Raw genomic sequence first — 25,604 nt, 5'->3', positions numbered from 1 at the left:
GAAACGACTGGAAGCTTTCAAAATGTGGGTGTGGAGAAGAATGGAGAGAAATAATTGGGTCGAGCGGAAAACGAATGAGAGAATTTTAGAAATGGTAAGAGAGAAAAGAACAGTTTTGGATATTTTTAAGAAAAGGAAGAAACACTGGTTGGGACATTGGCTTAGAAGGAACTGTGCTAGAGGATATGGTGACAGGAAAGAGAGGAAGGGGGCAAAAGAGACTACAATTAATAGAAGATATCAAAACAGAAAAATCGTTTGAAGACGAGATTAGCGGAGGACCATCGAACTAGTTGTCGAAAGTGACCTGCCAATAATGGCAGAATACCTATGATAATGATGAGTTGGTATACATGATTATTAAAAAAAAAAAAAAAAAAAAAAAGTCTGACATCTCACACGGAAGAAAGGAAAAAAAGAAATACGCGTATAATTTAGAAATGATTACTATCAGATACCATTGAAGAGTGTATGGAAAACAATCTACATAATATAATAATGAGGTATACATTGATGTCGTGTACACTGATTATTATCACCATTATGATGATAATATTGTCTTTACTTTCTCAACTCAGAGGGGCTGGTAACAATTGAGATAGTTTTCTAGGACATGTGAACAAAGAAACAGAATATATGAACGGTTTCAGTAAGGAAATAAAAACATTCTTTTTCTAGTAGCAATTAACTGTTGCCGCCATTAAGTATGGGAAACAGAATGAAAAATTGTAGTTTGAGAAGAAAGGTTAATGGTTGCCGTTTCACCGGTCCTTCCCCCCCTCTTCTTTCACATTACTGTCATGATTCACATAAGAATAATGCACCGTATAATTAGCAGTAATGCGTTTTGATGGGAGTTATTAAAATGTTTTTTCCATTATCCTTTATTTTTTCATAAAGAATTCTCCGCTTGTTTCGCAGAATGAGAAATGTCTTTTTAAAATTCGTATCTCATAGAACCGTTCTAAATTCTCAAGGCATTCTGTATAGAAGGTGGTGTGTGTGTGTGTGTGTGTGAGAGAGAGAGAGAGAGAGAGAGAGAGAGAGAGAGAGAGATAAAAGTGGGATATCTTATGCTTTTTCAAAGAATAATTGCTTCATGGGAATACACGACATGGTATTGTGAAGAAGAAAAAACCGGCGGTTCTTCTTTTGTAGAAGTTTTAATTATAGTTTCTTATGTCCCTTGAGCAATGAGAATTTGCAAATATTAACTTCCTGTGTAAACCTTTAAATAGGAAAAGAAATAAGAGAAAGATGATAAGTAATGCTGTAACATATAGGAACCACCATCTAAAATGTAACGATTATGAACTTATTATTATTATTATTATTTGTTTTACGTTACATTTAGCCCACAGTTCGTATAATTTTTAACTGTGTGTCAACACGATCAATTTACTTTAAATCAGACACGCCACTTATATCCCTATCACCTTTTATTATTCTTTCACAACTTCATTAATACTAATCTTCTTTTTCGGTCGTCATAGCAACCTTTAAACAATTATTTGTTATTACGGTAACCAAAAGTACACTTTTATACATTTAAAACCAACATAGATTTTCCAGCTACTACGATTAACTCTTATTTCTTTTTATTTAGAATCAACAACATATTATCTCTTTTCTTCTTCTTCTTCTACTCAATAGATTGTGTACTTTTACGCACCGTTGCCTAAAATCAAGATACGAAAATGGAAGTAATTTATCGCATAGATATACAATATCGTTGCAATGCCGTCTATGTTAAAATGTGACTTATCTTCTGCAACAAAAAAAGAAAAGATGTTCAGTTATTAGCTATATAATTACCATTTTTTTGGTTTGAAACTTTGATTTAGCATTAAGTAAAACGATACTAGAACAATCTGAGGATTTGATGTATGCACAATCATGATCTAATGAAATAAATGTAATTTTTACTAATGCGTAATAATAATAGGATTGCACACAAGATAATACGGGACAGAATTTTCGTGACGATTTTCGAGACGAGACGAAACAACGAGACATCTTTTTTCGTGTAACACCCCTAAATAATAATATAAACTAATGGTGGCGTATTTCTAACTCATCGCAGATCAGAACAAATTAATAGTCAAATTTGGAGGTAGTGTTGCCCGTTAGACTACTTTTACTTTTAGTATAAAATAGTTCTTTATTATACTATATGAATCATACAACATTAGAACTGTGTTTGAAATCTAAGTTTTGGATGTATATACAAATGTTGCTCTCGAGACAAGAAATTTCTCACCTCGTCTTGAATTTCAATATGTACTTACCATTTAATTTTCGAGGCGAGACTAAAAATCTCTTGTCTCTGAAGCAACATTATCTACATACTAGTAGAAGTAAAACTCGTCTCGGAGAGCAGGTCATGGAGACTCAAGGGCTGTGTACGGAAATAAAGGTCTCAAGGTTCCACACTTTATTGATTTTGGCACTCATAGCGATAATGTAGGTAGTATCACACTCCAGCCCCTTTATTTCCCCAGACTCCCCAGATGTCCTGAGTTGAACCCTGGGCTGCATTGAAACCAGGATTCGCCCTCACCGGGAATTGAACCCAGACCGTCCGGTTAGCAGGTAAATACCTTCCCGACTACGTTACCGCGGTTCTTCTACATGCTAATACTTGATTTCATTTGATTTAAGTTTAGAGTCCCTTTCAGCAGCGACTCTATATGAGACGTGAACGTACAGCATAACGTGGGATCCGAACCACATTATTTGCCGCCGAGAATCGAACCCGGGTTTCCCATTACATGCTAGTACTTAATATGATACTTAATGATAATTGTATTCCGTATATTCAAATATAAACACAGAGAAGTAAAAAGGCTGTAGGTTGAATGTCTTTATATTTCCATCAAAGCGAAAATCCACTCTCTCTGTCTCTCTCTTTGCTGTATAAACTTTTCCACCAAATTAAACAGGAGAAAACATTGCAGTCTTTCTCACATAAAGACCGTCAACCAGTCATATTATATACGACGGCGAGTGCCTGTGCAACGCTTGCAGCAAATTTTATGAACATATTACTCATGTCTTTTTTTAAAAAACTTGTTTAATAACGGATTTTTTTTAAAAAAAATAGTACAAATTATGGTTTCTGTGTTCAAAACACATTTTGTTCCCAACATTATTTTTAGAAAAACTATTTTTTTAAAATCTATTTTTCTTTTTTGTGACTCAGTGATCATAATCTTCTCATGGTTACGTTCCTTTGTGTTTTTAAAAGTTTCTATTATTATTATTATTATTATTATTATTATTATTATTATTATTATTATTATTATTATTATTATTATTATTATTATTATTATTATTATTATTATTATAAGTTTTCACTGTTGATAATAAGGAAGAGAAAAACTAACATTTTTACAGAATTGCCCCAATTTATTTAAATAATAACATGTAATGTGCAATTTAAACCCTGTATTAGTAGTTAGAATTGCACCTTTTCATAGAAAAGAAATATTATATTTCTATAATATAATATTGCTATTTAAATAAATTGGGGCAGTTCTGTAAAAATATTAGTTTTTCTCTTCCTTATTTTCAACAGTGAAAACTTTTAATAATAATAATAATAATAATAATAATAATACTAATAATAATAATAATAATAATAATAATAATAATAATAATAATAATAATAATAATAATAATAATAATAATAGAAAAATGAGCTTGTTAGATATAACTTGGAAATACTGAAAGTATACTTAGTAGGAGAAGTTGTATCAAAACGTTTAGCGTTCCACGACTATACACCGAAGGTAAGGGAGATGTTGAAACTAAGATGGATAATAGTGGCAGAATAAAGAAAGTGGAAGAAAACGGGAGAACCCTGTGATAAAACACGCATACGGTTTTTGTCCACCACAAAATCCACTTAGCCCTATATTTCGTGCTTTAGAAAATAGACTCTTGATTAGCTGAACCTGCGCTCTTTACACAGTGCATCATTCCCATATGAGCATGAATATCCTTGTCATTCCTCACAACATCTCTACATGTCAATTTAAAGATACAAGTGAAAGACGTATTGATAAAAATCGAAAAGGGGTATCATAAAGGGGAGATTTTTTTTCGATTATTTTTTCAACATCTCGTACCATTTGCAAGATTTGAGCATACTTCCGATTGAAGTTTCTAATTCATGTATGATCAGTATTTTCTTTCTTCTTGCATGCAGTATGTAATAAGCAAATACATAACACACACAATTAATTATAATGTCAGTGATATATGGTGTTCATTGGGCAAAACATTCAAACAATAAAGATTCATCTTAGACTGGAGAAATGGTTATTCTTCGTTTTTCATTATAATTTGGCCATAAAGCAGACGCCAAAGAGATATACAACCGCTGTATACAAATATGTGGTGTTGGAATGTACAGTTTGTAGGATATGATGCTTTACTCTTTTAAAATTTCAACACTTCCAGTGTATCCCTAAAAATGTAATAAAGACATAACGGTCAATTATTTTAAATATTCAATTAAAACTGAACAATCTACACAAAATTTGCAATGAATCAGTGAGAACTGCATCTTTCTAGAGCCTATGGTTCCCGAGAACTCACTTTCAAAAAGGTTGGAGACAAACATATAAACTTTTCTTTGCCATAAGCATAGAAACCTAGCATTTTAATATATAGATTGTTTTGCATCGTATATTTATAAGATAGGCTAAAGGAGATGAACGGTTAATAAAAGTGGAAGATTCTGAAAGAAGTCGTGGAATGAGAGTCTGGAATGAAGCGGGAGAATATTCACATACACGATGTTGTCACCACAAACTCATTAGTCCTAGAATCAAACGGGGCACCGTAGGTGAGCACTGTACAACATTAAAAAATCTTTCTTATAATGTTGAATTTCTACCGAACTCGACAGGGAGATGAAGACACAAATATATATGCTTTTCAGAGGGACTTGATTGAATCCTTGGTGAATTCTACCCAACGATCATCATTCAACAGCCTCAAAGCGCTCGACTTCACCACGCCGGCTGTTTTATAAATACCTTTATCAACCGTTTGGATTACTGTAACCTACATCTACAGTTTAAGCTTCATGTCTTATATCAGCAGTTTCCAAACCTATTTTCACTGCTGACAGACCAGGGGCGGATCCAGGATGGACTTCTGAAGGGGGGGCGGTGGGTTGTACTACTGCCACTTAGAGCTACTTTCAAGTGTTCCAAACTTTGGAACGGGTTTTATTTATATATAAAATAAGAAAAAGTTTCCACTTCCGGGGGGAAGGGGGATCGCCCCGATCGCCCCCCTGGATCCGCCCTTGTGACAGACTTAACGAACGCCTGTGACATCGCGACACGTTTGTTGGATTTTTATAAAATTATTATTAATAATAATAGAAATTATAATGGTGTGCGTCTATAGGATTCCGTAAGGTAATGACCTAATAGTAGTGAGCATTACTTTTGCTACTGGAAACGTTAACTTGTAGTCTGTAGTATTTTTCATTGTAAAACCTTTGCTTTTAGCAGACTTAAATCTGAGTTAAACTATTCACTGAGCAAAACAATACGTTTATTGAAACAAAAAAAAAAAAAAAACGTGTAACACTTTCACCAACTACCCACTTTGGCTTCATCAGACACTATCTAAGTTTGATAGCTGATTTAAAATGGGTACAGCCTGTCTCAAAATTCATTATAACTAATTATCAAATGCTTCATGATTTTTAAATTCTAAAATTTCGCGACATGCTGGTTGGAAATCATTATGACCACTGAGCAATCGTGCTTCACACTCGTGGTGCATAGTATCGAATTTATCTTAGTCAGGTTCTTAAATTTGGTTTGAAAACTACAGATTCTACGTATAAGTAAATATATGTTATGGTGTTTATTTATATTAATATTACTTTTTTGTTGTTTTAGAGCGGGATTGTATTTTTAGATCTGAATCAGCCTATTAGAATCCATGCGAGAAAGTACACATGCATTCCATTAATTACATAAAGTTGGCTTAGTTTGCATTTTGCATGCATGGAGATACATTACCTAACCAGAACTATATAGCCAGACACATGTACACATACAGCAACCTTTTTAATATTGAGAGAGAGAGAGAGAGAGAGAGATAACCCAATCGGGAACTGGTAAATGTTGATTAAATAAAAAGTCTTATTTACGCTAAATCCATGTGCGTACTATTATGTATGTATATCACAATAAATCAATTGTACAACAAGCGACGTTTATGATCATTTTGTCGATGTTCTCTTGTTTCAGTGAATTTTCCACCACATAGAAGACTCTGATTAACCAGTGTAGCTTGTTAGTGTGTTTGTGCTCACTTAGCTGAACGATTTCTGGTGATTTGGAATTGTTATCGTATATAAACTCGCTTGAAAGACTGCAAATATTGTGTTTTCCGTAACACTGGCACTTACGTATTATCTATCCTTTGGTTTGTGAACTATGACATTTTTTTTTTAATGGTAGATTAAAAGGCGGAAAATATTTCCTGCTGATGGCATTAGTTTACAAACTGAATTAGACAAAAAAAAAAAAAAAAAAAAAAAAAAAAAATTGATGGATGGGGGATAATATTAACAGATTTTAAAGAGCGTTTATCTCTTGTGGATCATTTCAAAACCAAGTGAAACGATCCCTTTCAACTTGATTGTGGATAAAATGAAGCCTGAAACGTCAAAGGCTTTGTGTAATCGGGAAATGGATTGCTTCCAGGCTTATACAGGTAAATCTGGAATTATAGCTATTAAACACACTTTTTTTTTCTAACCCGTCTGTTAACAATTGTTGATTGTGAAGCGATGATGTAAATATGTGTTTTAGCTTATTTTATTCATTTAGTTCAATAGACTGAGCCTTTTGTAACAGTTAATGTAATTAAAGCATCAAGCGGAGCTATATTCCTTTTTTGTACTCTTTTTAGAGTACAAAAAACACATGCTTACACAATTTTACATTATCTCAGAAAGATGCAATACCGTTGTTTTTAGTGAAGTGCAAATGGTCACTTTAATGTATATAGGGTGTATCAAAAATTCGGGTCCATAGACTAACTCTGTGAAGATACGAAAAAAATGGAAAGAGAGGAAAGTTGATAGAAATACACGGTTTTCAATCCAAAATGATGGATTTTTTAATGACACCGGTCGTTTGTGGTTTACATTTGGTAAAGCGCTCTGTATTAAATGAAAAAGCAACGTTCCAATTCACAAGGCTGCTCCCTTGGACCTTCACAATAATTTTAACTTTCTCGGTGTCATTCTTGCGTACCCTTATGTTACGTTCATACAACTTGCTGTACTGAAAACGTAGTTTTACATTTGCTATAGGGCACTTCACCAGTGTGTAGCCTAAACGGCTTGTAAAACTTTTTTAAAACTGCCCTTTTCCAACGAATATCCTATTTCCTTTTTTTCGTAATGGAGTTGGGCTATTGCTCCGGAATTTTGATAAAACCAGTAGGCCTCGAAATGTGTGAAAGTGGCATGGGAAGGGGACACGGTAGTTCAGTGGTAGATCGCTCGCTTCTGATGCAAGGGATTCCTGGTTGAATCCCAGGCCTTGTATGTTTGTTGTTGAGAACATTATGTCCGTTAGGTGTTTCCTGCGGTGTAAAGTCGATGCTAAAATACGAGTAAGTGGTTGCGAAACAGTTGCTAGAACGAAAAAGTAAGAGTACATCGGGAAACTCATAGAAACCTCACGGACACAGTGGTCTGCAGCCACATACTTACATGGACTGAAAGTAAATAATATTTTACAACAGAGTAGTTGTATTCTATAACTGAATTGTCATGGCTCCCCTTTGAAACTTAAATTTAAAAGCTGAAGCTAGAGTTCAAAGTATTAATTTTCATCCATGATGCTAATGAACTTTGAATCAAAATTTCAATTTGTTGAAAGATTCAATAATTTTAAAGATAATATCTGGCTTTTACCATCTTCTTCTCACAAATTAAATATGTATATACCTTTATTTAAATATTGACTTGTTAATTTTCCGCCCTAATGATTTTCCATTTATATGTATTGAAGATGAGATTAGGTTGTATCCTATCCCGTGGAGAAATGAAATTTTAATCCTGTTTCAAGTATTGAGCGTCATGGGTGTGAGAAGGAGAGGAGGAGGAATTGAGAAGGTCAACAGTTATTAGAAGGAATTTTCATCGATGGAGAAACCACGCGTTTAATTTTACTGCAGACAGAATGTTGAAAGGGGGAATAACATAGCATAACGATGTGTGGAATAACGGAACTATGAAAAGTATGTGAGCTTCACCATTGCAAGTGATTTCGTAGGGAGATTTGCTTCCACGGTTTTGTGGGTTGAATCTACGGAATGAATATTACTCTTTAACACTTACATGTACGAAAATATACGTGCTATCTAATCAAAAAGATATATCTACAAAAATTGAACAAAAATTCACAACTAAGTTGAAAAAATATTTTGTTTTATTGTTTTAAACGTCGAGAGCTTAGAGACATTTTAGTAATTACAAATTGCGGTTTGGTCTTTTAGAGTAGCAATTGCAACCGAAACCATTTAATGAAGCTTAATACCTTCGTTCAAAATTTCTTATGGGAAATCAGGATCGAATTTTTCGATGAGGTTACTTGATTTAGCAGTAAAAGCTGTTGTTCAATAAGGATAAATAAAAATATACATAAGTATATTTGTTTATACGTTAGTAAAAAATGCCTCTCCCTGGAATTTTAAATTAAATCAGATTAGCTCATAAGGAAATTTGTTTTCGGTTTCCTATTAGTTGATTAGTGTTTAGTGATCCTTTTCAATGACAAAGAGACGAGATCTACAATTTTTTTCGGTCAGTCTGATTTTTAAAATTTGCTTTTTTTTTCGTTTGAGAATATAAGCTTTTGTTGAGCAGCCATTGTCAGCCTGTGTCCATAATGAAAATTCAGTTTCTCCTGCCAGAAATCGAACTAGGGACCACGCACACCAAATTCGAATAAACAAATAAGGGACTGCAGTGGCTCAGTGATCGAGTGCTCACTAGGGCTGTGCGATATCCAAATTTGGATATCAAAAATCAAAATTGACAAAATATCGAAACTTGATTGATATATTGAAAAATATTGAAATATCGAAAAATATGAAAATATCGATCGATTGATATCGCACAACCGTAGCGCTTGCCTCCTGTACATGGGATCCATCGGTTGATCGCAGCTTGCGCCAAATGCCCTTTGTGCTAAACGAACTTGAGCACCGTGTGGATAGAATTTTTGTGGGTTTTCTCCTTTCCTCCTACTTTCTTCATTGTACTATTTCATTCACAATCATCATCAATGTCTCCTTTAGCAAGGGTACATGAATGTGGGACGTTAACTAATATATATATATATATATATATATATATATATATATATATATATATATATATATATATATATATATATATATATATATATATATATATATATATTACATTTTGGACAAACACATACCCTATCTGAAGCTTTTATGTGTGAGTGTGTTTGCTAATTCAGAGAGAAGCTCTCCATTCACAGTAATGTACAACGGTAAAATGTGGATTTTTCCATTCTGATTTAAAAAAAAAAAATGGATTAAATCTTCTCTGTTAGAAATAGTTAATTTGTAATATAAAAGTCTATCTTCCAGATTGTATTATTTTTTTATTTTTCTTTAAAATTAGTTTATAGTTAAATACGTACTTTTTTTTTTTTTTGGTACTTAAATGTTTCCATTTCTTCATTTCATGTTCCGTTTTATTATCTTCTAAGGACGCCGTTCAAATGAAAATAAAATCGACAACCCTTCCTGCGCTGCGTAGGTAGTAATTAGAATATACGCTGAAGGGGGAAGGAGATACGATTCTTCTTCAACCATATCTTTCGAGTTTTAATTTATGAACATTATTCTTTTGTTTTTCTTTTGTCCTTCTTTTGTGTTGAGAATGAAATTAGTTACCAGTTTCTGCGAATAAAGAATGAAAAAAAGAAAGAAAGAAAAAAGAAACATTGAAATGAATATTTGAATTGTAGTTTTAAAAAATTGCAGTTACAAGTTAAGATGAATGTGAATTTTCAAGAGGTAAGAAAGAAAAAGAGCACAATTGTCTTCCAAATGAGAAAAGATATCCATCTCCGCCTGTCCGTCTCTTGTGATAAGTGTACAAGACAAGGACAGGACTCGAAGGAATCTAGAAAGCGAGAAATTAGAGAAAACGAATTTGTCATTTGTTTCTCTTTGTATTTATCTTTTCCTGTTGGATTTCGGAGTTTTTATACAACTTAAAAACTTCACAAGTGCCTGTACTGGGCCTTCAATTATATTTGGCCCAATTTAACGTATTGATTATATTTCTTGGTGATTCGTTGTACGTACAATTAATACCTTTTGATTTCAAAGCGGAATTTCTAATGTATAAGGAAAATATATAGAACTTTTTTTGTAAAATAACACCACTCAAATTTGATCTATGTAGGACATAATTTCTTACGTCAAATTAGTGAAAAAAAAGAAGAACCAATAATTAGAGGTCAAAGAACAGTTCTATCGGAAATTGCGAAATAGTAATGTTAAAGCTAGTAATGTCTTTATTATATTTTTTAGGTGTACACTGGAAGTATTGAAATTTTAGAGTAAAGCATCATATCCAACGCGTTATACATTCCAACACCACACATTTGTATACGAGGTTAGTATATATCTCTGGCGTTTGTTTCATGGCGTTTGTTTCATAATGGAAAATGAAGGATAATCATTTCTCCAGCATAAGATGAATCTTTATTGTTTGGAGTGTTTTGCCCAATGAACGCCATATATCACTGACATTATAATTAATTGTGTGTGTAATGTATTTGCTTGTTACATACTGCATGCAAGAAGAAAGAAAACACTGACCATACATGAATTAGAGAAGTAGGCTCAAATCTTGCAAACGATGCGAGATATTGAAAAGAGTCATCAAAAAAATCTCCCCTTTATGATACCCCTTGCCGATTTTTATCAAGACGTCCTTCACTTGTGTATGTAAAGGGAAATGTACAGATGTGAGGAATAACAAAGAGATTCATGCTTATATGTGAATGATGCACTGTGTAGACAGGCAGATCCAGCTAGTTATTATTAAAATTCGAATAACCAATATTCGAAATATCCATAATTTGAATATTTAAATAATAAATCATTCAAATTTTAACAGCACTATTGGAAAACGTCAGTTTTAAAGCATTTTAACCACAAAATTATGTGGTTTAACGCAAGTGGATCGAGAAATTGTAACTTTGTAAGTTCTACAAAAATACCCAGTTTGCAAATGATTCCTACTTACACAATTTTATTGAAGTCGAATTGAGTTGTTGCTAGAAATCCTTTCTTACCATATCAATTCTACCTTTCGTTTCTGAAGTACCACACGATTCTGAAACATGGATTATTTACACAGAACTTACACCAGTTTCTGCTTAACTTTTCGAACATTTCTCTTTAGCTAGGTCGCATTTTCGAAGTCTGGATTTCCAGAAAGATTTTATTTCTTTATTTTGGACAATTTAGGGGCCGCGCTGACTCAGTGGTCAGCCCTCCCCGCTAGTCTAGTGGTTAGCACGTGAGCAGTTGGTGTACGGAGTCCCGGGTTCAATTCCCGATGGAAGAGCCTTTGGAATTGTAACTGTCCTCGATGTTTGTGTATTCGTGTCCCTGTCGTTCTAGGTTAATAGAAAAATGAATGAAACAAGTAAAACAAGTAAAAACCTAGTACTAGGTATTTAAGTAATAAGTAGTTAAGTAATGAGCCACGTTCAGTGAATCAGTTAATTTTTAAATAAATAAATAAAAATGGTTGAACGATCAACTCTAGTGCTTGGGATCCTTGGTTCGCTCCCAGCTTGCGCCAAGTGAACTTTGTACTGGACAAATAGCGTGTGCGTGGGTTTTTGTCGGTGTTCTCCCGTTTCCTCCCACTTTATTCATTCTACCATTCCATTCATTTCTCATCTTCACCGTCTCCTTTTGCCTAGTCAGCATAAGCATGGGACGTAAAACTTTAAAAAAATTCATTTCATTTTTTGGGAGGAACTTATTAGTCTGAATGGACGCACTTTTTCACTTGAAACTGTAAGTACACGTCTCATATATCCTTGGTGCTGAAGAGAAGAGCTCAACCTCAACAAATAAACAAACACCATATAGCTGAGATAATGTTTATAGATAACAAAAGAGTCATTATGCCATGTCAGCATAACAACGTCACGTAGAAGTTTTCAGCTGGAAGCAAGATAACCTTAATGCGTATCATCGTATTTGAGAGCACTTTCCAAGTTGTGAGACGCTATATTCTGCAGATTCTAAATTTTCGTTTTGTTTGTTGAATTAGGGAAAAGAAAAGAAAGAAAGAAAGAAAAAGCACAATGACACAAATTCTGATTGGAACGACTTAATGATATTCCACATTGATATTAGTGATGAACAATATATATATGCACAATGTAACCTAATGGTGGCTATAAACAGTCGAGAGTAAAGGAGTAAAGTTTCAGAAAAAAAATATAAAAAGATTGGGAATTAGAAAGAAAGTAAAAAGAAAAAGTCATTAATGGTGACATCTGTTGGCTCAAAACTTAGGCTCTTCTTTCTCCAGATGTATTTAATTGGAGTTTCTAAGTTAAAAGAAAAGAAGAGAGAAAGAAGGCAATAAACATTGAAATCGTAAGCAGGGCAGATAAAATAGCTGAAAAACGATGTTTTGGCTTCTATGAATACTGAGAGTCTTTGCAAACAAATGATCACTTGTGTCATTTGATACAGAAATAAGATTTGAAATTGAACCTAACTAAAAAGACCTGATACGTGGTATATTTCTCTCTCTCTCTCTCTCTCTCTCTCTCTCTCTCTCTCTCTCTCTGTCTCTCTTTCTCTGTTGGTAGTCACATAATATCTTTCGCAAATGATTTTGTTCACTATTCAATATTCCTGCTTTAAAAGCACTTACATTCGACGTAATGATTCTTTTAACCAAGTTTATTATATTTCTGTTCTATCATTTGTGTTTTAGTACTATGTCTGTTTGAAGATAGGATGTTGAACATTGAGTGGATTCGTATAAGGTTTCTATGATGCACTTAGTTGCCAAGGGTGGTTGACAAGCAGGCATCAGATTCTCATTAAAACTACATTTGCCTTCCAGCTGCATATCTAAGTATTTTAATATAGGCCTACATTTTTTAAATGAAATAATGGAATTACTTTTTTTTCTTTTTTTTTAAAAAAAAGAAACTAATTGATTTATAGAAAATACAGAACTACTTTGGATACCGCAGTTTTCCTTCAACGCGGTTTTTATTATCACAATTATTTATGTATTAGCAATACTTTTGCCAATTCATTTTTTTTTTAAATAACTATGAACAAGAAACTGTCAATAGCATATATGTATGTATAGATAATAATATCGAGTCGAGTGTCGGTTGTGATATAATAGGGTCAACTACAATTGAAGAATGGGGTTTCGATGGTTCAATGATAGATCATTCACCTCCAATATGAGGGGTCCCTGGTTCGATTCCAGGTCATATGCGTTTGTGGTGAACATCGTTTCTGCAACTTTTCTCAGTATTCTCCCATTTCCTCAACCATTACCATTCCATTAATTCTTGTATAATCATTACTTTCCTTAATCATCCATCTCCCGTAGCTTATAGTGCATAATCGTGGGACGTTAAACTAGAAATTACGTTGAATTCAGTTTGAAAATGCAAATTAGTGTACACGAAGTGCTGGTCAGTAAAATGAAAAGGAATAGTTTTCTTTAACTAGTAGAATGCCCGTTCTTCGCACGGAGAGAATATGTTTCATTTTGGACATAAAAGGCACCAAAACTGTCACCAATCAACTTAGAGCCCCTAAAATCTATGAATTCGACACTAATGTCGGTCATTTTCAATTATTTTTACATGTCACCCCCTCCCCCTTAGGAGTGATAATGGGGTTGAATTTGGATTTAAACGGAATTAAAAGTGTCACTGTTATCTCAGCGACCCCGAAAATTATGGATTCGACACTGGTATTGGTCACTTATGATCATGGATATATATATATATATATATATATATATATATATATATATATATATATATATATATATATATATATATATATATACCCCTCTGTCCCCTAAGTTGCACCATTGAAATGATAGATAAAAACCACCCCAGGCTCGAACCTCACCTATGTTGAAAATTTGATCGAGATCGGTCGGATGATTCAAGGGTTATTAAGTCACAAACACAGTCACATTCATTTTTATTTATATACAGTAGATAGATAGATAGATACGCTACAGCACGTCGTTGGCTCAGTGTATCAGGTCAGCATTCTTTTCAAGTTGTTACGAAAAGAAAGAAAGAAAAAAAGTGATATTAGTCTTTAATTCCGACATGAATCTGTACTCTTCAAACTAAATAAACATCACGGCTGAGGAATTTAAATCTTAACTGTTAACGAAAATAAAGAGATTAAAATACTATGCTATGCACGTAATAGCTTTTTCCTGTTAACGACACGCTTTGCTGAATGTTGCTCAAAACTTTAAAAGGATTTTTAAAAAAAGAGTAATAAAAATAAAAGAGAAAGAACTTCTGCAAAGTGATAATTGCTAGTGAATTAATTAAAAGGAAATGAACGAAAGTTGCTTTGTGTGTGTATATATATTACATGCGTTCTGTATTCATTCATTTTGCAGAAATTATATGCTACTTTGAGCTTCTCTTGCCGACCAATGCGCATGCTAATTATTAGCTAGTAGTAATTCAGTTTTCGAAGTACATACAAACTTCATAGTTGCCAAACGTTGCAACTAAAGTTGGTCTCTGCGTTGTATAATTATCAACTGAAGGCAAGGAGTTGATCCGTGAAATCTCAATCTAGAACGGTAAATATAATGTAATAAAATGAAATTTCTGGGTTTACGTCCCACGGTTATGCCCTTTATGCTAAAGAAGATAGATGATTAACAACAGTGAATGGCTATGAATTAATTAGGGAGGAAACGGAAGAATCCCAAGAAAATCTACGGACACGATGTTGTCCACCACAAGTTTGCATGGCGGAGAGTCGAATCGAGACCATTTGCACCAGATATGAGCGCTCTATCCTCTACTACGAAGCCATTGTACCTCTCTGGTGCTAAATGTGTTCATGGTGAAATAAGCTTACTCAACTGAAAAAAAAAAAAAAAAACTGCAATGGACCTATCAAGAGTCAATCTTTTGTAATAAGGAATGTTTGAGTTCACGTATATCTCACCAACCTGTTAAATATTGTTTCTTATATTATTCTCATGATTCCGCGACATACCCGAAAGTTTTTTTTTTCATTGGGTTCCCATCAAAAATTATAAGAACTCCATTAGTGTTTCCCAGGCAGAAGGTTTGTTCACCTGCCTTCGATACCTTTGCTTACGAAATAAGAATTCATGCTGTCTCGTCTCGGAAGATGTATCTGTTTCTATTGGAAGAACTCTGTCTCGTCACGAAAATTGAAAATGAAATATTCCAGTTTAACGTCTAACAAGGATACCTTTCAGGCTACGTTAGACGGATGATTAAATGATGATTAGAGTAGAGGGGGGCAAGAGTACGTGGGGGGTAAGGATACGATTCCCTAAAATCAGGTGAATATATTCGTGTATGGCAATAATGCGTCACGTGGAGTTTGATGTTAATGGCGTCTAGAACCTAAACAAGTTTGAGTGTGCTGCGGCAAACTACAAGCTTTCTAGGTAATTATTTATGTTTTTCTAATAGTTTGATGTAATATTGGGACATAAGTAGTTAATGAATAACTTACACAATTTTATAACGATTTCAAAGTACTATAAAGCGTTAGTTTCTAACATATCCATTGTTTGACAGGATGGAGTAAATTGACTTTCTTCCAACAGTTGGCTGTACAACATCACGGGAAAGTCAATTGTGTAGTGGGGGGGCAAGGGTACGCAGATACCTACGGGGCAAGGGTACGCGTGCGTACTCTTGCCCCTTCTGTTCTATGAAAAAGAATCCAATTTGATTTAGAACTAACAATCAAAAAAGAATGTAGATTCCGTTGTAATAGAGAGTGACGGCAAACTTTACGAATACTGGTTCCCATATGTAGCTTCTAAAGTTAAGAATTCTGAAGAATCCTGATATTTTCTTATGTACGAGGGATAAATTTTTATTCTAAATACCATTCCTTACATAACAGTATCTAAGGTGGTTTTTGAGTTTTCGAAACAGATAAACGTGTGAGATAGTGACATCTGCAGTTATTGAATAACGTTACGCTTGCTTATTTTATTCAGGTTTTGTCCTGTTTTATCTTAAATGTCAGTAGTCTTCAGTAATAAATTTCAATGGGCCTTATGGAGAGTCGTTCTGACGCGTGATTAGTGCCGTACTAAAAAGTTCGACTACCGTATGTTTCCTGTAGTAGTCAGTCCTTTAGTAATTATACGTTAAAACGACTCTGCATAAGGCGGTATCAGTCCAATGATTGGTATGGGATTCTATAAAGATATATGAAGCTAACATTTGACAATATGTAGCTTCATCAAGGATAGGTCAAGAAGGTTTCAAGTTACCCTTGTAGGGGACAAGCATTCTGTAACTGATGGAATAAGCTGGAAATATATTTTTATAAAGGGTCTAAATATTATCTGATTTTTTTTTTTTGTATCCTATGCATTCCCATTACTGATATAAGGAGAATTAAAGATTTTTCTTTTCTTTTTTTGAATGAGAATCTGCAACGTCTTTAGGTACAATAAAGCCAGTAGGCCTATTTACCGAAGAAATGGAGAACAAATTAGTGTAATATATCACATTACTGGATCAATTCTTCTATGAATTAACTTTAAAAGATCTAAGAAGAATTACATACAATTTTGCTGAACGTAACTAGGTGCCCCATATACTTTAGTCGTGTGAATCGAATGGCAGAAAGAGATTGGACAGAGTCTTTCCGTCGTAGACATTTAACAATTGCTTTGCAACAGCCTTCAAAGACTGGTCTGGGGAGAGCTCGTGGTTTTTGCAAGCCACAAGTTGAATGTTTTTTTTTTTTTTTTTTAATTGTCTAAAGGATCTTGTAAGTCTTATATGTCTTGTAGATCTTGTATTTATGAAGAACCTTTTCTCCACGGGATATCTACAACATGTACGAAACTGGAATAAATACGGTTCCTCATAAAGGTCCAAAAGTCGACTAAAAATCAGTTGTGAATAAACTGTATCTAGTGATTTTGGAGTTAACATAACAGCTGTTTCATGGTGGGTGCATCTGGTTCCTTTATTCCCCAGATATTTCCCACAAAACAAATGAAACAAAAATTATTCGATGGATCGCCGCCAGGTTCTGTGGAAATATCTAATTCTGGTTCATCAACTCACAACTTTTCGTAGAATGGTTATATTATTTACACCAACATGTGCGATCAAATTCGGTTACGAAAAAGGTATTTTTACTTGTTGACAATCAGGCCAATCACATTTCAATCGAAGCGATTGATTTCTGCAGGCAAAATAGGATAATGATGTTGAGTTTACCACCAAATACTAGTCATAATTTGAAACTATTAGATCGCTCCTTTTTGACCCGTTAAATCCTGGTATTCAACTGTGTGTGATAGATGGTCGAGGAATCATCCATCCCACATAATTCTAAGTTGCGAGTTTGTTTACTGAGGCTTACTACAAAAAAGACTCATAAAATGCTTCGTGTGGAGTGTTGTACTGTATGGGGCGGAAACGTGGACATTACGTAAAGGTGATGAAAATCGACTGAAAGCCTTCGAAATGCGAGTGTGGAGAAGAATGGAAAGAATTAGTTGGGTCGAGCGGAAAACGAATGAGAGTGTGTTAGAAATGGTGGGTGAGAAAAGAACACTTTTAGATATTATTAGGAAGAGGAAGAGAAACTGGTTGGGACATTGCCTAAGAAGATATTGTATCATGAGGGACGTCCTAGAGGGTATGGTGGCGGGAAAGAGAAGGAGGGGGCGAAGGAGACTACAATTAATGGATGATATAAAAATAGAAAGATCATACGCGAAGAAGTTAGCGGAGGACCGTGGAGCATGGAAGCTTCTCAGCTGCGGCAAGTGACCTGCCAATAAAGGCAGAATACCTATGATGATGATGATGACTACAACGCTGCAACCATTGGTATCCAACCTTCAAGAATCTGGAGTTGTCCTACTGAATCCAGATGTGCTCACTGAAGATGATTTTCTTCTTTCTATTGTGGATGTGATAGACTTAAATGTAGAAGCCAGGTCTGAAGACGAAAGCATTCCTGAAGCAAAAAATCAAGCATCAGACCTGAATAGAGCCCAAAATCGTTCATCGGATGATTCACTGGAAGTAAAAAGGGACCCATGCGGTGCATTCAGATCAAACACTCCTTTGCCAGTTGCTCGTCCTCCTCCATCTGTTACCAAACCTTTAAACAGTAACGCTAGATCCTCACTAGAAGCAAGCAAGAGCTCATGCTGACTGTCCTTTTCAACCACTCTTCTGCCGGTTGCTCGTTGTCATTCATCTGTTACCAAACCTTCAATCAGTAACGCTAGATCCTCACTAGAAACAAGCAAGAGCTTATGCGGACTGTCCACTTCAAATACTCTTCTGCCGGTTGCTCGTTCTCATTCATCTGTTACCTAACCTTCAACCAGTAACACTGGATTCTCACTAGAAGCAAGCAGGAGCTCATGCGGATTATCCACATCAAACACTTCTCTGCTGACTGCTCGTTCATCGGTTACCAAACTTTCAACCAGTAAACTAGATCTTAACAGGAGGTAAGCAGGGGCCCATGTGGACCATTTACACCATGCACTCCTTTGGTGGTTGTCAGTCCTCCTCCAACTGCTACCAAGCACTCAACCAGTAGATCTTGATCTTCTCGAAGTCAATCAGAGATTCTGACATCCTCTCCTTTCAAGCAGAACTTACTTTCGAAACGGCGCCCTCCAAAGAGCAAAGGCAAACATCATCTTGCACCAGGAAAGCTACAACCGAAGTTGTAGCTACAACTCCTCAGGTCAGTGAGGAAGTAGTGTACGAGTGTCCATTATGCAATATCATTTACAGTGATCCACCAATAGAAGACTGGATCAAGTGCGCAAGATGCCATGAATGGTGGCATGAACAATGCACATCATATAAAGGAGTAGCACCTTCATCTGTGATAATTGTTAATGCTCTTTTGGGTGCGTACTCTTGCCCCTTTGATTTCGTACTCTTGCCCCACATATAGGGGCAAGAGTACGAATTTGAATGTTTTCATTTTATGAGTTCTACTTCCTCTAAGAATAGAGGTATATAAAACTTGAGTTCACATTTCGTAAAGGAGAGTTCAAGTTTTGTATTCCATGTAAAAGCTTTCCGTTGTAACTATTTTTTACAAAAATATATAAGTTTAATTAAAATTTGCGTACTCTTGCCCCCCTTTCCTATAATTACGCAAATGAATGATGATGGAAGAATAGGTTGAATGAGAATGTGGAAGGAAAGGGAGAACCCTGAGAAAAACTACGGACAAGATGTTGTCTACCACAAGCTTACTTGATCAGGAATCGAACAAGTGATCCCACGCACCAGAGATAAGCGCTTTCCCACTGAGCCACCGTGCTTGCCATCATGAATATTCTGTTTCGCCTCGTCGCGTGAACAACGTATCTTTCGTATCTGAATTCAGTTTTCCACAATACAATTTAAGCACTGACGAGTAGTTGTGTGAAAATCAGTGTCATGGCGTTAACTTTCAGATGAGAGTTTCTAATTTGACACAAACTAGTCTCGGTTCAAGTATGAGCACATATAAATGATATATATTCTTTTTTTAAATCTCAAACTTAAACCAGTATTCATAAACATGAAACATTTTTACAATTGAGCATTATTTGGAACCTCATTGAAACAGTTCTTTTAACTAATTTTTGAATAACTCACACTTAATAGTGTCGTTATCATGTGTTAAAGTGAGTTTAAGAGAGCGCTATTAACTAAGACAATAGCACATTTTCAATTTCTTTGAAATGTATCTTGCATGGGGCGACAGTATTCACGATAATTCAACCAAATTCAGCAGATCTATACTCAAACTTTTCCCCAATTGAATTTAAAACCAATTGAATCATTAATCATGGAATAAACAGCCTAGTTTTTTTTTTTTTTTTTTTTTTTTAATATTTTGTTTCTTTCTTTGTCGAGAAAGAGAGAGTTTCATTATTCGAAACATTAAGTGCCCTTAACAATGAATAAGACAAAAGATTAAAAACTGGACGGATTATTCCCTGATCAATGATTCATTTTGTTTTGGGGCAAATTTCGAATGTTGATCTCTTGAATTGGACTGAATTATTTTGAATATTGTCGCTCCATATAAAATGCATTTCAAAGATAGGGGAACCTGCTGCCATTTATTGGAGACAGTTTAGCCTGTACACTTACTAAAAAAAAATTAATTAAATAAATAAAAAATAAAAAAACGAAAAGCTGAGCAGCAGCACTTGCTGATATTTTAACTTAATTTAAGATCAGCTAGATTTAAAACAAATATGTTCTCAGAGATGCCAGTTAAATGAATAAGGATAATTTTCCAACGCACCTGATAGAAACGCTGAAAATTTCTACAAGTTGGCTTTGTGATATAAGTGTAACATCCCTTTTCAGCACCTAGCTTGTATGAAGCGGAGACTGTTGTTTAAAATGAGATCCGTACCGTTACTATTCATGTTTGATTTGAAGCAAGTGTCCTACATTTGGAATCGAATCCGTTATCAGGGGCACAAAAAGTATCTCAATCATGAAGGGGCACGAAAATTCTGAGGGCTGTCTTTATTATTTTATTTTTTTTTCAATCTCCGTTAAGCCACCAGAGAAGGATCACGTGAGATGGTGAAACGGGGATAAGACGAAGTTGTTCATCGGACGCCGGTTATCTTTCACGCCGATGGACAGACTCTGCTTTTCAACTATTGTGGATTAATATAGTGAAGATCTCTCGAGTGCAATCGAAGCACCCGCGAAGTGTGAACTGTTATGTATTTCGATTTCACTAGGCGAAAGGTCGTCATACAGTTACAATTCATGAGTAAGGGTTACAGCAGGAACTTCATATCATAAACTAACTGAAATACCCATTCTTCGCATGGGAGCTGTATTTGGAAGTCAACGCCTGTGGGAGTATCACCGTTTATCTCAGCGACCGCGAAAACTATGGATTTGACACTATTATCGGTCATTTTGGATAATTTGTACATGTCTCGGAAAACTCCCCCCGCAGGTGACCCCCGGCCCGGAGCTGAAGGTGACGTGTTGTTTGTTACGACTCGATTTTCGTATTGTTTACCTCGATTTTGCCACAGTTTTTGCATTCCGATCTTATCAGACCTCATTATCGAGAAGAGTCACACACACCTGGATAAAAAGGAAGGGTTTCCAGGAATCTCTATTTTTGATCCCCAGGAACAAGTGGTAAGTGTTCTTGCCTTTGGGACAAGAGAGGTCTCATTAGACTTGCTCCTGAAAGAAAACATTAAGCTCCAAACAAATGAACATAAACATCATTAATGTTACAATAACAGTAAATTGATATAATCGTATTTTCTCATTGATGTAATTGATATATAATATATATAACTGGATTTCTTAATATAACCTCCTGTTACATAATGTTCTGTTTTTGTTATGCTACGCGACTAAAGAACTGGATTTTATATATTTAAAAAAATGAAATAAAATATTTCAGTTTTACGTCCCACGTTTATGTCGTGTAAATTAAAGGATATGATGATGATGTGAGAACGAATGAAAAATTGTGTATTGAAAAAAAATGGGGAAAACAGAAGAACCCCGAGAAAACTCACCCACATGTTGTTTGTCCACTATAAAGCATTCTGGATTCTTATAGAAGCCGACTAGGATTATGAACCAAATACTCTATGTGATCAAAAGTATCCGGACATCCTCCAAAACATACGTTTTTCATATTAGGTGCATTGTGCTGCCACCTACTGCCAGGTACTCATTATCAGCGACCTCAGTAGTCATTAGACATCGTGAGAAAGCAGAATGAGGCGCTCCACGGAACTCACAGACTTCGAACGTGGTCAGGTGATTGCGTGTCACTTGTGTCAGAAGTCTGTACGCAAGATTTCCACACTCCTGAACATCCCTAGGCCCACTGTATCTGATGTGATAGTGAAGTGGAAACGTGAAGGGACACGTACAGCACAAAAGCGTACAGGCCGACCCCGTCTGTTGACTGACAGAGACCGCCGAAAGTTGAAGAGGATCGTAAAGTGTAATAGGCAGACATCTATCCAGACCATCACACAGGAATTCCAAACTACATCAGATCCACTCTAAGTACTATGGCAGTTAGGCGTGAGGTGAGAAAGGCTGCCCATAAGCCACACATCACACAGGTAAATGCCAAACGACGCCTCGTTTGGTGTAAGGAGCGTAAACATTGGACGATTGAACAGTGGAAAAACGTTGTGTGAAGTGACGAATCACAATACACAATGTGGCGATCCGATGGCAGGGTGTGCGTATGGCAAATGCTCGGTGAACGTCATCTGTCAGCGTGTGTAGTACCAACAGTAAAATTCGGAGGTGGTGGTGTTATGGTGTGGTCGTGTTTTTCTTGGAGGGGGCTTGTATCCCTTGTTGTTTTGCGTGGCACTCTCACAGCGCAGGCATACATTGATGTTTTAAGCACCTTCTTCTTTCCCACTGTTGAAGAGCAATTCGGGGATGGCGATTGCATCTTTCAACACGATCGAGCATCTGTTCATACTGCACGGCCTGTGGCGGAGTGGTTACACGACCATAACATCCCTGTAATGAGCTGGCTTGCACAGAGTTCTGACTTGAATCCTATAGAACACCTTTGGGATGTTTTGGAACGCCGACTTCGTGCCAGGCCTCACCGACCTACATCGATACCTCTCCTCAGTTCAGCACTCCGTGAAGAATGGGCTGCTATTCCCCAAGAAACCTTCCAGCACCTGATTGAAAGTATGCCTGCGAGAGTGGAAGCTGTCATCAAGGCTAAGGGTGGGCCAATACCATATTGAATTCCAACAATACGATGGAGGGTGCCACGAACTTGTAAATCATTTTCAGCCAAGTGTCCGGATACTTTTAATTTCATAGTGTATGATGTGAAGTTACAATCATCATTCTATTTCATGCTTCTTGGTGCATAAATTCTACTCAGTAGTATATTAAGTCTATAGAAAGCCTGCTGCGGGATATTAGAAACGGGTTAGAAATAGAAGGGCTATATGGCATCAACTTCGAGGTTCGTAAACTTACTTCTGTTACAGTTGACATTTTGTAATTTTTCCTATTTACGGCCTCCTGAACTATTAAGTATGTAGGGGCAAAGGGGCTTAGTGGTGAGCATTCACCTCTGGTGCTTGAGGTTTCCGGTTAGATTCCAGCTCGCGCGAAGTGGGCATTGCGTATATCTATCTCATTAGAAAATGAAATGAAATCTTTCAGTTTTAGGTCCCATAATTATAACGGCTAGGTTAATTAAGACGGTGATGATGAGAAATGAAGGCAATGGTTGAATGAATAAAACGAGGAAGGAAACGGGAGAACCCTGAGAAAACCTACACACACGGTGTTTGTCCATCACAAAGTCCACTTGGAGGAATCGAATCAGGGCCCCGTGCAAAAGAGGTAAACGCTCTACCACTGAGTCACAGCATATATCTCAATAGAATTGGCCGATACAAATTCATTAAAACATAAATTAATAAGCGATCGAGGACTGTCTAATGTCAAACGGTCAAAGTCAGAGAATACGAAATGAAACATTCAGATGTAATTTAAATTTTGAGAATAAACTAAACTACTACAAAAATACATTTGGGGAGAATTTCAAAATTTGGTAACTCTCGGTCCATTCGTCTGGTCCCCAGGCCGCACATAGAAAGACAGACACACAGATAAACAAAGTCTTTATTTTATTTATATTAGAAGAAGAAGACGATGGCTGTGTGCACGACTGTTGCAGAGAGTTTAAAGAAAGAGCTACCGACTTACACGATAGGAGTAATCAAGGATGAAAATCTATGACTGCAGACAATATTGACGAACCTGCAAATCATGTGGTTTATGAAAGGCATAGCTTATGATTTCTGAACTACTTGATCTTGGATTCTCATGGAATTCAGCAGCCACTTCGATAAATCGGGTTACATGCACAGGACCGACACGGCGTAGGATCGACACGGCATAGGATCGACACGGCGTAGGATCGACACGGCATAGGATCGACACGGCATAGGATCGACACGGCACAGAACCGAAACGGCACAGGATCGACACGGCATAGGATCGACAGCAGAACTTTCATACGATCGAAATAATAAAAAATACATTATTTTATAATTACGCAATATTAAGTAACAGTTATTTTCTCAAGGATATATAGGAGAGAACCGTCATACGATCGAAACGGCATAGGAACGAAACGGCGTAGGATCGACACGGCATAGGACCGAAACGGCACAGGGCCGACACGGCATAGGACCGAAACGACACAGGACCGAAACGGCATAGGATCGACACGGCACAGGATCGACATTCTGTAGGGTGGTCAACACTTTCTGAAAATATCAATATCGCATATCCCTTACCTTGAATTTGTGGATATAAAAAATTGTAAGGATAAATAATTCTAAATGGTCTATTTTTAAAAAAATTATATATATATATATATATATATATATATATATATATATATATATATATATATATATATATACAAATTGTATAAAAATATTGTGCGTAATATATCCATGCCGTAATAAATACACCTTTAATTTTGTGATATTAAAAAAAAAATACGCTAAATAACTCCAATAGTTGATTCGAGGTTTTCAATACCGAATAAATAATATTATTTGTCTGATATTTTTATAATGCTGTAATTTTTTATGTATACTAAGTTGAAGTATGTACATGTAACTGCAATTTTAAAACTGTAGGCTTAGAATTTGCGTTTGGATTTTTTTTTTAAAGCGAAGCAATGCACCTATGTTAAGTTGCCTCCTTTCAAATTTCGAATTGAAATCGGAAGCCAATCGTTTGTTTTTCGTTTGTTATTGACTTTTTTGAAGAAAAATAGTAAAAATCGTATCTTTCTTAAAACATAAAGAGATGTTTACAAAATAAAATTGGTATATGGCCAAATTTACCCTTGTTCCTCCACTTAAAATTTTGATTGAAAATCAAAATCAATTGTTTGATATGCGTATGCTACTAATTATTTTGAAAAAGAATAGTCTGTTTCGAAAAACATAAAGAGTCTTTTCAAGAGAAATGGGTGATGGAATTTCATATTGGCTCCACTTTAAAGTCTCGAATCAAAACCGAAGCCAAGCGTTTCTTATTGGTTGTTTTTAAGAGCAAATCGCTTGTTTCGAAAAAATAGAGAAAGAGATTTATAAAATAAATTTAGAATGTGATCAAATTCAATCTGATTCCTTTACGTACAAATTTCGATTGAAGACCAAAATCAATCGT

At 35.5% G+C, this 25,604-nt stretch overlaps 1 protein-coding gene across 1 annotated transcript in view; it reads left to right on the top strand.

The window, feature by feature from the left end:
* LOC145662881 (multiple PDZ domain protein-like) overlaps positions 1-25,604 on the top strand; it is a 692,199-nt gene that overhangs the window by 387,425 nt on the left and 279,170 nt on the right. The window lies entirely within an intron of this gene.

This window comes from Thermobia domestica, chromosome 10, assembly GCF_964235325.1.
Source record: "Thermobia domestica chromosome 10, izTheDome1.hap1.1, whole genome shotgun sequence".
In the NCBI taxonomy this organism is placed as follows: domain Eukaryota; kingdom Metazoa; phylum Arthropoda; class Insecta; order Zygentoma; family Lepismatidae; genus Thermobia; species Thermobia domestica.
The sequence above is the reverse complement of the archived record's forward strand: the minus strand, read 5'-3'. Positions and strand labels throughout refer to the sequence as shown.